This window comes from Carcharodon carcharias, chromosome 30, assembly GCF_017639515.1.
Source record: "Carcharodon carcharias isolate sCarCar2 chromosome 30, sCarCar2.pri, whole genome shotgun sequence".
Lineage (NCBI taxonomy): Eukaryota > Metazoa > Chordata > Chondrichthyes > Lamniformes > Lamnidae > Carcharodon > Carcharodon carcharias.
This window is the reverse complement of record NC_054496.1, coordinates 29,820,000-29,834,836: the sequence shown is the minus strand read 5'-3', so window position 1 is coordinate 29,834,836 and position 14,837 is coordinate 29,820,000. Positions and strand designations below refer to the sequence as shown.

General features: G+C 49.5%; 1 protein-coding gene across 4 annotated transcripts in view; it reads left to right on the top strand.

Annotated features, from left to right (window-relative positions):
- The first annotated feature begins 5,011 nt into the window (after window positions 1-5,011).
- Window positions 5,012-14,837, top strand: part of LOC121271272 (C-type lectin domain family 4 member E-like) — a 78,748-nt gene continuing 68,922 nt past the window's right edge. For 3 of the 4 annotated variants that reach the window (XM_041177113.1, XM_041177111.1, XM_041177114.1), the window contains exon 1: window positions 5,013-5,543. The gene's annotated coding sequence lies outside the window, so the exon portion shown is untranslated. Of the gene's footprint in view, window positions 5,544-14,837 lie in introns of all 4 variants that reach the window. The other variant, XM_041177112.1, reaches the window with a different exon arrangement.

Below are 14,837 nucleotides of genomic sequence, written 5' to 3'. Positions count from 1 at the left end.
ACTGCAGCGCTGTGCCTGGAGTGACTGGACAGCCGCCGGCCGATCTGATTGGCTGGCAGCTCACCAAGGCGGGACTTCCTCCCGAGCGAGGGCAGAAGTCCCGCCTTAAGCCAATCAGTGGCAGCCGGGGTCGGTGGGGCTGTGAAAATTCAGGCCTAGAAATAAGAGCAGGAATGGACCATTCAGCCCATCCAACCTGCTCCGCCATTCAATACGAGCATGGCTGGTCTTGGGCTTCAACTCCACTTTCCTTGGCCACAACACCCCCATCTCTTCATTCCCTGCCAGACCAAAAGAATCCATCCCTCCCAGCCTTAAATGTATTCAATGATGGAGCATCATCGGACAACCCTCCCATCCCAGGAACCAACCTAGTGAACATTCGCTGTCCTGTCTCCAATGCAAATATATCCTTTCTTCAATGTGGAGACCAAAGCTGCACACAGTGTTCCAGATGTGGTCTCACCAAAACTCTGTACAATTGAGCAGGGAGTTAATAGGGAAAATTCCAGATATTTAATGGTGGGATTCGAACCTGAGTCCCCAGAACATTACCCTGGGTGAGTGGGTAGGTGGGTAGGTGGGTGAGTGGGTAGGTGGGTGAGTGGATAGGTGGATGAGTGGATAGGTGGATGAGTGGATAGGTGGGCAAGTTGGTGAGTGTGTGAATGGGCAGGCGGGTAGGTGGGTGAGTGCAAGACATGGGTAGGTGGGTGACGGGTGAGGAGTGTAGGTGGGTGAGTGGGTGAATGTGTTGGTGGGTGAGTGATTGAGTGGGTGGGTGGGTGGGTAAGGTGAGTGAGTTGTGTGGTGGATGGGTGGGTGAGCCGGTAAATGGGTGAAGCGGGTAGGTGGGTGAGTGGGTAGTCGGCCAGGGAGGTAGTTAGGTTGGGTTAGGTTCCTTCCTCCCAGGTCTGTAATCCAGCACATTCAAGAGAGCATTGCTGAAGTTACCCCCTCCCCACACTTTATGGCAACATTGACTGCGTGCCAACATCTGGGTGGATTCAACCCTCATCAGCAGGCAGCCTGGAGAAAAGAAGGTGCAGGAAACCTCTAGAAACCTTCACAGAGAATCCAGGCGACTCCGCCAACTCAGCGTGTAGGCACTGGCTGAAGGACTGCAGCAGTTACTTGTCTGGAGACTCAATCCCAATGGGTTTGCAAAATGGATCAGCATCTGGGGAAACTGGAGGGGTGAAGTTGACTCTCTCCCCAGGGGCGCAGGCATCTTCCTGCTTTCCCAGTGATTGCAGGCCCATCCGAATCTCATTCCCAGCACCAGGGAACGAGATGGTGTGGGACATCAGAGGCTTCATCCAGTCATGGCTGCAGCACAGAGGAACACTCTATCCTCTTCCCCAGAAACAGAGGGTGGAGGGTGTGTCCATTTTTAGACTTTCACTTCCCCTTTCTCCACCCAGATGTTAAATGATCTGCTTTGCCTGTTCAGCAGTGTTCGAATTATGTGCAAATGAACTCATTGCGCATGGCTGTATGAATTTAATGACCAATACTTTTCATGAGTCCACAAACACTTTCAGCCCCTTCCCAATGCATCTTTGCAGCCGCAGTGAGGAGGCTGTGCCATTCTACACTGAATGTCAGGATCCTGATGGGTCCCGGATTGGAGATGGAATCCTGTGATCCCCATGTGTGCTCGATCACCATGTCATTGCTTAAGTTAAATGGAGAGGTTCCTGTTCTCTGTCTATTCAGCATGATTCCAACCCTCCTCTCCACAATATACAACTCGATGGACCAAATCTCCCAGTCTCCGGAGTGTCGGAGGCTGGATGTACGACTCAAGATGTGTGTTGGGGCCCTGAGGAAGACCTGACGCGCGGACATACTTGGGAGTTGTCCAGGAAGTTTAAACTTCTGATGAGAAATTCCGCTGCTCCCTGAGACCCTCCTCAAATGTCTCCAGTTAGAGTTGGAGACTCTGAATAGTTCCAGCTTACTTACTTGGATATTTACCCACAAAATGTTTGGCAGAAAAATACCAATCTTACTTCTGGGTAACTCCATAATGGATTCCCGCAATCACCCAGCCTCCAGCTACCCTACCCAGTACCTGCCCAACCAACCAACGACCCTCCCAACCCAACTATCCCCCCGACCACCCAACAGCCCACCAACCCAACCCGACTACCCGCCACAACCCGACTTACCCCCTCAGCCAGACCTGACTACCCCCCCCCCACAACCCCAACTTCCACCCTGACCTGACTACTCCCTCAACCCAACCTAACTACCTCCCTGACTGACTACCCACTCACCCACCTACCCGCTTCACCCACTTACCCGCTTGCCTGCTCACCCACCCACCACACCATCCATTCACCTTACCCACCCAACCAATCAATCACTCACCCACCCCCTCACCCACCTACTCACCTCACCCGTCACCCACCTCATGCACTCACCCACCTACCCGCCTACCCATTCACACACTCACCCACCTACTCACGTCACCCGTCACCCACCTCATGCACTCACCCACCTACCCACCTACCCATTCACGTACTCACCCACCTACCCCTCACCCACCTTCTCACTTCACCCGTCGCCCACCTCATGCACTCAACCACCTACTCACCTCACCCAGGGTAATTTTCTGGGGACCCAGGTTCAAATCCCACCATAAAAAACCTAGAATTAAAAATCTAATGACGGAACCATTCTGAATTGTTATAAAAACCCATCTGGGTCACTGATGCCCTTTAGGGAAGGAAATCTGCTGTCCTTACCTGGTCTGGCCTACATGTGACTCCAGACCCACAGCAATGTGTTTGACTCTTAAATGCCCCCTGAAATGGCCTCGCAAGCCACTCCGTTCTCAAGGGCAATTAGGAGTGGGTAATAAATGCTGGCCCAGCCAGCTACGCTCACACCCCAAGAACGAATATTAAAAACAAAGGCAGGAAATGCTGGAAAAACTCAGCAGGTCTGGCAGCATCTGCGGAGAGGGAAACAGAGCTAACGTTTCGAGTCCGTGTGACCCTCCTTCAGAGCTCCCAGCTGTCGGGGTAACCTCACTACCGGGCAGCCTGCGGGCCAGCGATAAGAAACAAAAGCAGAAAACGCCTGGAGGGACTCAGCAGCTCAGGCCAGGCAACGTCGGTGGAGATGAAAACAGAGTGAGCGCTTCATGATGGAAGATCATCGTTGACTCTGTTTCTCTCTCCACCGATGCTGCTGGACCTGCTGAGTGAAATTTTACAATTCCCCCTTCACCAGTAGCTTTGAAGGTTGGGGTGGGGGTGGTAGGGGTGGTGGGGGTGGGGGGGGGTGGGGGTGGGTGTCGGGGTCATGAAGCTCAGCCTGTTGCCTCAAGGCCGCCTGCCCCCTCAACCTGTCTCTGACTTTAAGAAAGCGGGGGTGCTGGTTAATGGCCAATTAATGGCCGCTTAAACACCTCATCTAGCGCACCCCCCCCCCCACCGCTGCTGTATTACAGGGGGCAGGGAGAGGCCCACAGAACGCGGGTGGGTAGGTGGCAAGAAGAGGGGGACCTCCTTGTGAAATCCCATCAGAGGCAAATCCTTGCCCAACCCCACAAGGTCCTACCCCCTTCTTTTAACCCTCCTCCCCATGGCCTCTCAAACCCAGACCCCCCCCAACCCCGGCCTCCACCTGCCTTGCTGGGGCCTGGCACTTAGGCCTCTCCACCACCACCACCCCAGGCTAACCTGAAGCCCGGCTTCCACACCCTCCTGGTCTTCGGGGCGGGAGAGGCTGCCTGTAGTCCCAGCACTGACCACTGCTCCGCCCTGCCGTTGCTCTCTAAGGCAGATCTTCCACCCCAGGTGGGAGCAGAAGCCTCAACCTGAGGCAATTAATATCCTTGGGGTGTACAACGGCAGCGAGGTAGTCACGATCAGCAGAGATGCGTTCCCCGTCGACTCTTTGGGTGGCGATGCAGGAAACCCTGCCATCCGAAAATCCCCTGCCCACTGGGTACTTCCAGCATTCCCTGTTTTTATTTCAGATTTCCAGCATCTGCAGTATTTTGTTTTTGTGTGGCCCATAGCAGGAAGTCTCAGTGTGGCCCCTGAGTGGCCAAGACTATGCTCAGCAAGCAGGGCCTCTGAGGGAAGAAAGGGTATACAAGTCCAACTCTTGAGGGAGTTCCTGTTGATACTTACTCAAATCCAAACAAGAAAAGCAGCTGCCTGATTGTATCAGTGAATGAGGCACCGGCATTCACCAGAGTAATTTTCCAGTGTACCATCAGCATTTCGTTTGCTGAAATTGTCCTGTAACACTGGCCATCCAATTTTCCAAGGAATGCGGTGGATTATCTCAGGGTGGAAATACAGCCGGGCCTGTTGTTAGGCCCTGACTGAGTGACGCACAAGCATCATGTGTCCCAACAGATGCCCCCAAACCAAGAGGCCCAAACTACAGCTCCAAACAGGAAGCCTAACTAACAGGCCCGAGGCTCAGCTGACAGGCCCACCTGACAGCCCTGATTGTCAAGCCCAACCAGCTAAAGGCCCTGACTGACATTCCCAACAGAGGGGCCCAACCTACAGCCCTGAGCAACAGGCCCAACTGATGGTCCTGACCGAGAGGCCGAAATAGCAGCCCCGGCCAATAGGCTCCATTAACAGCCCTGTCCAAGAGGCCCAAGGCCCCTCTGCAGGCAGCACACTGGCATTGCCAATGAAGAATGTCAGGCCAATGACCTCTCGGGTACCAAATAGACAAGTGTGAGGCAGCTCATCTCGTTTGAAGCCTGTTTGCTGTGTAATAGACCCCTGACTTTCCAGCGGATTCCTTAAGTTTTCTCACTCGTTGAGCTGCAGATAACCAATAGTCCAGTGATGTTACTATTACGGCAGCATCTGTCCCCTGCTCAGTGAAGAGAATGGGGACAGCAGTAGGATAGCTTGTGACAGGGTGTGAACTTGACGATGATAGTGTTCCCATGACGATGCAATACTTCTTAACAGTAGAGATTGTGGCTTTAGGAAGGGCTCTGAAAGTGATCTTAGTGGGCTGGTGTGGTCTGCAATTGCAGATACTGCAGCCACAGTAAGGGAGGGGCTGGATGCAGGGGTGAGGTGTTTGCGTCTGTGAAAGGATCCATTCGAAACCTAAGTTCTCCTTCTAACCTTTCTCCTGAAAACTGGAAAGCCAAGCTGGTAAACGAACCCCCCTGGAGTTGTTAGAAGTCCCAAGGATTTATTAAGTTGGTGTGAGAAAGTGGGACTGTATAACAGGCGGGCACTTCACTCTGGAGGAGTGGCAGCAAGAGCCAGATAGTTGGAAACAAAGAAGAAGGAGGGTTTGGTGACTCAGTGTGGATTGACGGATCACTCAGAACAAGCCTGTGTGAAAGCCTTTGTTAACGGTCAGGCTGAACATCTCATGTAAAATAGTGGTCATTGCCTGACAAGCTTTCCATCTGATACGGACCTGCTCCCATTAATTTAGATTGAGAGAGAGAGAGAGAGACAGGGTGAAAAAAAGTCTGTGGGACGTATTGGAAAACTCTTCAGGGTGACAGTCTCCGCACACAACAGGGTAAAATAGTAAGTATAAGATCATTTTAAGCAGAACTTGCAACAATGCATGGCTTTTGAAAACAAAATGTAATAACCCGGTTTGCAACCTTAAGCATGTTAAAAAGATCCTGCACTGAGACAGAACTCTTAAAGCATGCTTTCCTGTTACCCTCGGTCTAGAGTTTGTGGGGTGCCAAAGAGGGAAAATCCAGTTGCTTTATGGCTTCCTGATTATACAATATTATTTATAGATTATGGTATGAGATAATGTTGGAAAGTCTGCTATAACTTAGATGTGCTAATGTCTCATTAAATAATTCTCCTTTTAACCCTTTTTAAAGGCAGACTGACTTAAAGCAGTCAAAGGCAATTGGTAGCATATAGCTTTACAACGACTGGGCTCTGAATGGCAAATAGTTTGCTTTATCCAGAGATGGCTTTGTCTGGGCACGTTTTGTGAGTTTGACATGTTGGGGAGCTACCTGGCATACTGCCCACGATATTCCCACACCCTGGCACAGGGTGGAGATACCTGGCATATTGGCCAGGATATCCCACCCCATGTCGGTACAGGGTGGGGCTAACTGGTAAATTAGCCAGGATATTACCTGGGAGATATGTAGTTGCCAGCCAGCATTCAGAAAAATTAGGCTTTATAGTCTACACTAAGAAGCACAGTGGTTTTCAGTGATGATATTCATTGTCGAGTTGCCGCTTGCTCCGATTAGATAGAGGGGCTGGTTGTGGCGATTACCCTGAGTTGTAACCTTCTGTGCGAAAGGAACCCGGAGATAATGGAGAAGTGGATCTAGCAGAGCCTGAGGCACATGATACGACGCAGCAGCTGCCGAATTCACAGGCAACACGCGAGAGAATATACCTCATTCAAACTTAGACACGGCAAAGAATTCCGGCTGCCTGGCATCGTGGGGCAGGAGAGGGGTCCCATGTCATCCGATGAAGTGTATATGGTTCTGACTTCAAAGAGGCTTTAAAGGGGCGAGCTTTTCTTACAAAGTGGGTTTTGCCTTCACCTCAAATATTTTGTCATGTTGCACATTACAACTCATGGAAGCGCCCTTTCCCATTCTGCCCCCCGCCCCCCCCCCCAACCCTCCCCACCCCACCCCACCATTAAACACAGTTTGCCAAAGACGTTTTGTTTCCTGAGTGCAGGGAGCATGTGCCTTTAAATAACTGATCTTCACAGATGTTGGAATGAGTGCATGCAACCCGCTCGGATGTTAACTCTTTGGGAGCAGGGCTGTAGGGATCTCGCAAAATGATTCAGATATTGGGGAAAGTTCCATTTTAATCATTCGTGGGGCTTGATGGATCAAACTGGACAGCGTGCATGTGGGAATGGCAAAGCCAGGAGCATCGCACACCCATCAGCCCCACCAATGACAGGCATGACCTTTCACCTACCACCTTTCTTTATTCATTCACTGGATGCAGGCAAGGCCAGCAGTTATTCCTCATCCCTGATTTCTCTTGAGCCGCTGCAGTCCATGTGGTGTAGGTACACCCACAGTGCTGTTAGGGAGGGAGTCCCAGGATTTTGACCCAGCGACAGTGAAGGAGCGGCCGATATATTTTCAACTCAGGATGGTGAGGGGCTTGGAGGGCAACTTCCAGGTGGTGGTGCCCTTGTCCTTCTAGGTGGCAGTGGTCAAGGGTTTGGAAGGTGCTGCCTAAGGAGCCTTGGTGAGTTGCTGCAGTGCGTCTTGTAGATGGTACACACACTGCTGCTACTGTGTGTCAATGGTGGAGGGAGTGAATGTTGAAGGTGGTGGATGGGGACCAGCTCAAGTGGGCTGCTTTGTCCTGGATGGTGTCGGGTTTCTTGAGTGTTGTTGGAGCTGCACTCATCCAGGCAAGTGGAGAGCATTCCATCACACTCCTGATTTGTGTCTTGTAGATGGTGGACAAGCTTTGGGGAGTCAGTCGATGACTTACTCACCACAGGATTCCCAGCCTCTGACCTGCTCTTGTAGCCACAGTATTTATATGGCTAGCCCAGTTCAGTTTCTGGTCAATGGTAACCCCCAGGATGTTGATAGTGGGTGATCCAGCGATGGTAATGCCATTGAACATCAAGGGGAGATGGTTAAATTCTCTCTTGTTGGAGATGGTCATTGATTGGCATTTGTGTGGTGCGAATGTTACCACTTATCAGCCAGAATCTAAATATTGTCCAAGCCTTGCTGCATTTGGATATGAGCTGCTTCAGTATCTGAGGAGTCGTGAATGGTGCAATCATCAGCAAAAATTCCCACTTCTGACCTTATTATGGAGGGAAGGTCATTGATGAAGCAGCTGAAGATGGTTGGGCCTAAGATGCTACCCTGAGGAACTCCTGCAGTGATGTCCTGGAGCTGAGATGATTGACCTCGAATAATATTCCACCCCCTCCCCTCCTCCAATCCTTCCAATAACAGGAACTTGATTCCCCCATCCAGCTGTGAGGCAGAATCTGAGAGGTGAGGCTGCAGGGCAAGGACAAGGATAATCAAATAAGTTTACTGGGGATAGGCAAGTCATGGCGATCAGCGAGAGTGGGACTGAAGGATAGTCAAAGATGGAGCCCAGGACTTTGCGAAACCAAGTGTAGCTGGTGAGCCACTAGTTGACCCTAGATCCCAATGTTGAACTGGTATCATCCATGAGCACTGGGAGCGATCACCCCCAGCACACACCACTTTGCAAGGCAGCATTGATAGCGGGTACAGCAAGTAATTAAGGCGGCTAATGGAATGCTATCCTTTATTACAAGAGGGATTGAACATAAAGGGATGTTATGCTTCAGTTATACAGGGCTTTGGTGAGACTGCACCTCGAATACTGTGTGCAGTTTTGTTCTCCTTATTTAAGGAAGGATGTAAATGTATTGGAGGCGGTTCACAGGAGGTTTACTAGATTGATACCTAGAATGAGTGGGTTGTCTTATGAGGAAAGGTTGGACAGACTGGGCTTGTTTCCACTGGAGTTCAGAAGAGTGAGGGATGATTTGATTGAAGTATACAAGATCCTAAACGGCCTTGACAAGGGGGATGTCGAAAGAATGTTTCCTCTTGTGGGTGAGTCCAGAACTAGGGGGCACTGTTTTAAAATTAGGGGTCACCCTTTCAGGATCGAGATGGGGAGAAAGCTTTTCTCTCAGATGGTTGTGCAACTTTGGGACTCTCTGCCTCAGAAGGTGGAGGCGGAGTCATTGAATATTTTTAAGGCAAAGGTAGACAGATTCTTGTCAGGCAATGAAAGGTTATCGGGGTTAGATGGGAATGTGGAAATTGAAACGCAAGAAGATCAGCCTTAATCTTATTGAAAGGTGGAGCAGGCTTGAGGGGCCGAATGGTCTACCCCTGTTCCTATTTCTTATGTTCTTATCACCCCCAGCTGGGTAAGTGGTGCACACCTCACCATCGCTAACCAGTGGCTAAGCTTAGAAGCTGAGAGCCCCTGCATGACCTGGGCTTTATGCTCAATGTTTACTTGATGAAACCTGCCTGAAACAGACTGCTCAGTTAGGTCTGTTAGGATCAGGAGGAGGCCATTCAGCCCCTTGAGCCTGCTGCACCACGCGCTGATCTGCACCTCCGCTTACTCCAACCATATTCCCATCCAGTTACACCCTAAGCAAGGAAAAACTATCAATCTCAATCTTCAAACCCCCAATTGATCACACCCCCCCCACCCCAACTATCCATAGTGTTTCTCAGGGGAGAGAGTTCCAGATTTCCGCTACTCCTCAAGGTTCTTCCTGATTTCCCTCCTAACATGCCTCTAGTTTGAAGGCTATGTCACTTTGTTCTGGCCTCGCCCACCAGAGGAGATATTTTCTCCGAATCTCCCCTCCTTCTAACATTTTAAACACTCCAGTCAGATTGGACTTTAATGTTCCACACTCCGGAGAGCACAAGCCAATTGATCCAACCTGTCCTCGAAATTTAAACCTTTAAGCCCCAGTATAGTTCCAGTGAATCTACTCTGCACCCCCTCCAAGTGTATCCTTACTGAGGTGTGGTGTCCAGGACTGAGTGCTTTACTCCTAAGCAAGGCTCTCTCTGTGGCTGCAGCATCACTTTCTAACCTTCATATTCCAACCCCCTTATGCAAGTAAAGGACAATTCTTCAGAAATTGCATTTGCCTGGATGAATGCAGCTTGGGAAAAGCAACACCATCCAGGACAAAGCAGCCCCACTTGATTGGCACCCCATCCACCACCTTCAACATTCACTCCCTCCACCACCGACACACAGTAGCAGCAGTGTGTACCATCTCCAAGATACACTGCAGGAATTCACCAAGACTCCTTAGGCAGCACCTTCCAAACCCAAGACCTCCTAGAAAGAGACGGGCGGCAGACATATGGGAACACCACCACCTTCAAATTCCCCTCCAAGCCACACACTACCCACACCTGGAAATATATCACCGTTCCTTCACTGTCGCTGGGTCAAAATCCTATAACTCCCTCCCTAACAGCACTGTGGGTGTACCTACACCACAGGGACTGCAGCAGTTCAAGAAGGCAGCTCACCACCACCTTCTCAAGGGCAACTAGGGATGGGCAATAAATGCTGCCCTAGCCAGAGGAGCCCACATCCCATGAAAGAATAAAGAAAAGACATATTTTGTACCTATCTAAGAGATTTTAATTATTTGAACATGGGACTCTCAAAGCCCTTTGCTTCTCTACAGTTCCTAGTTCCTCATCATTTAGAAAACATTCCAATTTTTCTTTCTTGGGTCCAAAGTAGATAGCCTCACACTTGCCCACAGTGAATTCCCTCTTGCATGGTTTTTACCACTTATGCAATTTTGCTCTGTTCCCCCTGCACTCATGTCTAACCCTCTGAACTCAGCCAAGCTTCTTCCTCAATGTATCTATGCTTCAGGGAGCTCAGGACCTCTCAGGTCTCATCAAAAAAACATGTGAGCTATCTCTTAAAATCAGGAGAGGTCAAAGGGGAGTGAATTGGTTCTCTTTGTTGAGAACATTTTTCTCTTATTTACTCTTTCACAGGGTGTGGGTGTCACTGGCAAGGCCAGCATGTGTTGCCCATCCCTAGTTGCCCTTGAACTGAGTGGCTTGCTGGACCCATCAGAGGGAAGAGACAACGATATTGCTGTGGGTCTGGAGTCACAAGTAGGCCAGAACCAGGTAAGGATGGCAGATTCCCTTCCCTTCCCCTAAAGGGGCATGAGGGAACCAATGGTTTTAGTGAATCAGGTTGGCTTTTATGACAATTCATGATAGTTTCATGGCCACCATTACTGAGATTAGCTTTCAATTCAGGTTTTTATTAATTGAATTTAAATTCCATCAGCTGGCATGGTGGGATTTGAACTCGTGTCCCGCAAAGCATAAGTCTGGGCCTCTGGGTTACCAGTCTACTAGTGACATTACCACTAATCCACTATCTCTCCTTTCACCACCCTCCCCCCCCCATTAAAAGCGGCAAAAAGGCAAAAAGATATCATAGATAAACTACTGTCACCCCTCCCCCCCCTCCCCCCCCCCCCCCCCCAAAACACTGAGAGAAACTCTTCTAGAAAACGATGAAAAATCTACAGGTTTAAAAGGAAGGGGCGGAATTTTCCAGCCCCTCCGGTGGTGGATTCCCCTTTGCAGGGGCCGGCGAGCTATTGAAATCCCCACCCACACCAGCGGGCTGAAAGATCCAGCTGGCAGTGATGGGCTCCAAGATCCCGGCCTAAGGGCCAAAATGCAGCCAGTTACTTCGATTATGAGAGTGGAGGCCCAGAGAGAGGTCTGAAGATAAAATCAGGCCAGAAAGTACTGGGGTCCCGGACCACATACCAAGGAAGGATTCAACACAGCTGGAGGGAAGAGAGCCACAGCTCAGGCCCACCCTGGTGACACCTGAGTGCTGGTGCTGATGCGGGTGAGACCTGGGGCCTATTCAGGATGAGTAAATGTGGCAAATATGAGGAACGTTTGAGGTCTCTAGGCCTATACTCGATGGAGGTTAGAAGGATGAGGGGGGATCTGATTGAAACTTACAGAACACTGAAAGGCCTGGATAGAGTGGACGTGGGGAAGATGTTTCCATTAGTAGGAGAGACTAGGACCCGAGGGCACAGCCTCAGAGTAAATGGATGACCTTTTAGAACAGAGATGAGGAGAAACTTCTTTAGCCAGAGAGCAGTGAATCTATGGAATTCATTGCCACAAAAGGCTGTGGGGGCCAGGTCATTGAGTGTATTTAAGACCGAGATAGATAGGTTCTTGATTGGTAAGGAAATCAAAGGTTATGGGGAGAAGGCGGGAAAATGGGGTTGAGAAACTTATCAGCCATGATTGAATGGTGGAGCAGACTCGATGGGCTGAATGGCCTAATTTCTGCTCCTATGTCTTCTGGTCTTATATTGAGACTGGAAGCTATACTGGGCTTGGAGGCGAGGGGAATGTAGAGCTAACCCCAAGATCGTCAAAAGCTACCTCATTAACTTGGCATCGGCTCGTTGTTCAGAAGCAATGGCACATTGATTATAACAGACAAAAATCCACAATTTAAAATGGGGACCTGATCATCATCTTAATGTTCTTATGAGGTGCAGTCAGACATTCCTTCATTGATGTTTTGTTTCCTTCCTCCTCCTCCTTTCTGCCTTTCAATTTCTTCAGTCAATCTGAAGACCTCCCTATCCCCTCACTACCGGGGGAGATTCCAGTCACTGCACCTCTGCCACCTGGATCCCTCACTCCCCCACCCTCTCTAAATCCTACACAAAACCCATGTCTCAGAGGTACTCTGCCCTTCTTCCCCCCTCCCACCCCCACCTCCTTCTCCACCGTCCTCGAGACCCTCAAATACATCCTCTCTCCTTTCCCCCACCCCCAGAATAGAGAGTGAAGGCAAGAACATTTACATAAGGACATAAAGAATAGTAGAAGGAATAGACCATTCGGCCCCTCGAGCCTGCTCCACCATCCAGTAAGATCATGGCTGACCTGATTATAGCCTTAACTCCACTTTCCTGTCTATCCCCCATAACCCTTAATTCCCTTGCCAATCAAAAATCCCTCCAACTCTACCTTGAATATATTCATTGACCCAGCCTCCACTGCACTCTGGGGAAGAGAATTCCACAAACTAATACAAATAGGAGAACCCTTATTTTTAAACTCACCCCCTAGTTCGAGATTCCCTCCCCCACTTCACCAACCTTCTCAAGCCCCTTCAGAACCTTGTACATTTCAATGATGTCATCTCTCACTCTTATAAACTCCAATGCGTACACGCCCAACCTAAATGTCGGAGGAACTGAATAGGTACTTTGCATCAATCTTCATGGTGGAAGAGTGACATCCCTAAAGTTCAAGAGAGTCGGGGGGCAGAGGTCAGCCTGGTGGCCATTACCAAGGAGAAGGTGCTAGGAAAACTGAAAGGTCTGAAGGTGGATAAATCACCTGGACCAGATGGATTACACCCCAGAGTTCTGAAGGAGATAGCTGAAGAGATAGTGGAGGAGTTAGTGGTGATCTTTCAGGAATCACTGGAGTCAGGGAGGGTCCCAGAGGACTGGGAAATTGCTAATGTAACCCCCCTGTTTAAGAAGGGAGTGAGGCAAAAACCGGGAAATTACAGGCCGATTAGCCTGACCTCGGTTGTTGGTAAGATTTTAGAGTCCATTATTACGGATGAGATTTCAGAATACTTGGAAGTGCATGGTAAAATCGGGCAAAGTCAGCATGGTTTCATCAAGGGGACATCATGCCTGACAAAACTGTTAGAATTCTTTGAGGAGGTAACGAGTGGGTTAGACAAAGGAGAGCCAATGGATGTTATCTACTTGGACTTCCAGAAGGCCTTTGACAGGAGGCTGCTCAGTAAGATAAGAGCCCATGGTGTTAGGGGCAAGGTATTAGCATGGATAGAAGATTGGCTGTCTGGCAGGAGGCAGAGAGTGGGGATAAGGGGGTCATTCTCAGGATGGCGGCTGGTGACTAGTGGAGTTCCGCAGGGGTCAGTGTTGGGACCACAACTTTTCACTTTATACATTAATGATCTAGATGAAGGAACTGAGGGCATCCTGGCTAAGTTTGCAGATGATACAAAGATAGGTGGAGGAACAGGTAGTATTGAGGAGGTGGGGAGGCTGCAGAAGGATTTGGATGGATTAGGAGAATGGGCAAAGAAGTGGCAGATGGAAAACAACGTGGGCAAGTGTGAGGTCATGCACTTTGGTAGGAAGAATAGAGGCATAGACTATTTTCTAAATGGGGAGAGAATTCAGAAATCTGGAGTGCAAAGGGACTTGGGAGTCCTAGTCCAGGATTCTCTTAATGTTAACTTGCAGGTTGAAACAGTAGTTAGGAAGGCAAATGCAATGTTGGCATTTATTTCGAGAGGACTAGAATATAAAAGCAGGGATGTGCTGCTGAGGCTTTATAAGGCTCTGGTCAGACCACATTTAGAATATTGTGAGCAATATTGGGCCCCGTATCTCAGGAAGGATGTGCTGGCCCTGGAGAGGGTCCGGAGGAGATTCACAAGAATGTTCCCAGGAATGAAAGGCTTAACATATGAGGAACGTTTGAGGACTCTAGGCCTATACTCGATGGAGGTTAGAAGGATGAGGGGGGGATCTGACTGAAACTTACAGAATACTGAAAGGCCTGGATAGAGTGGACGTGGGGAAGATGTTTCCATTAGTAGGAGAGACTAGGACCCGAGGGCACAGCCTCAGAGTAAAGGGAAGACCTTTTACAACAGAGACGAGGAGAAACTTCTTTAGCCAGAGAGTGGTGAATCTATGGAATTCATTGCCACAGAAGGCTGTGGAGGCCAGGTCATTGAGTGTATTTAAGACCGAGATAGATAGGTTCTTGATTGGTAAGGAAATCAAAGGTTACGGGGAGAAGGCGGGAGAATGGGATTGAGAAACTTATCAGCCATGATTGAATGGTGGAGCAGACTTGATGGGCTGAATGGCCTAATTTCTGCTCCTATGTCTTATGGTCTACTCAACCTCTCCTCATAAGACAAACCCCTTCATCCCAGGAATCAACTTAGTGAATTTTCTTCGAACAGCTTCCAATGCAATCACTCCTTAAATAAGGTAACCAAAACTGTCCACAGTACTCCAGGTTTGGTCTCACCAAATCCCTGTACAGTTGTAGCAAGACTTCACTATAAACCCCATTCCCCTTGCCAATCATCCCTTCCTTCTTCAGTTCTAGTTCAATGTTGAGGGTAACAAACTATTCAACAGCTTCGGCTGACGCACTGTCAATTGTTGTGGTGCCAGCAGGAATGGATCTCTCAGGGTGGGAGTTCAGCACATGT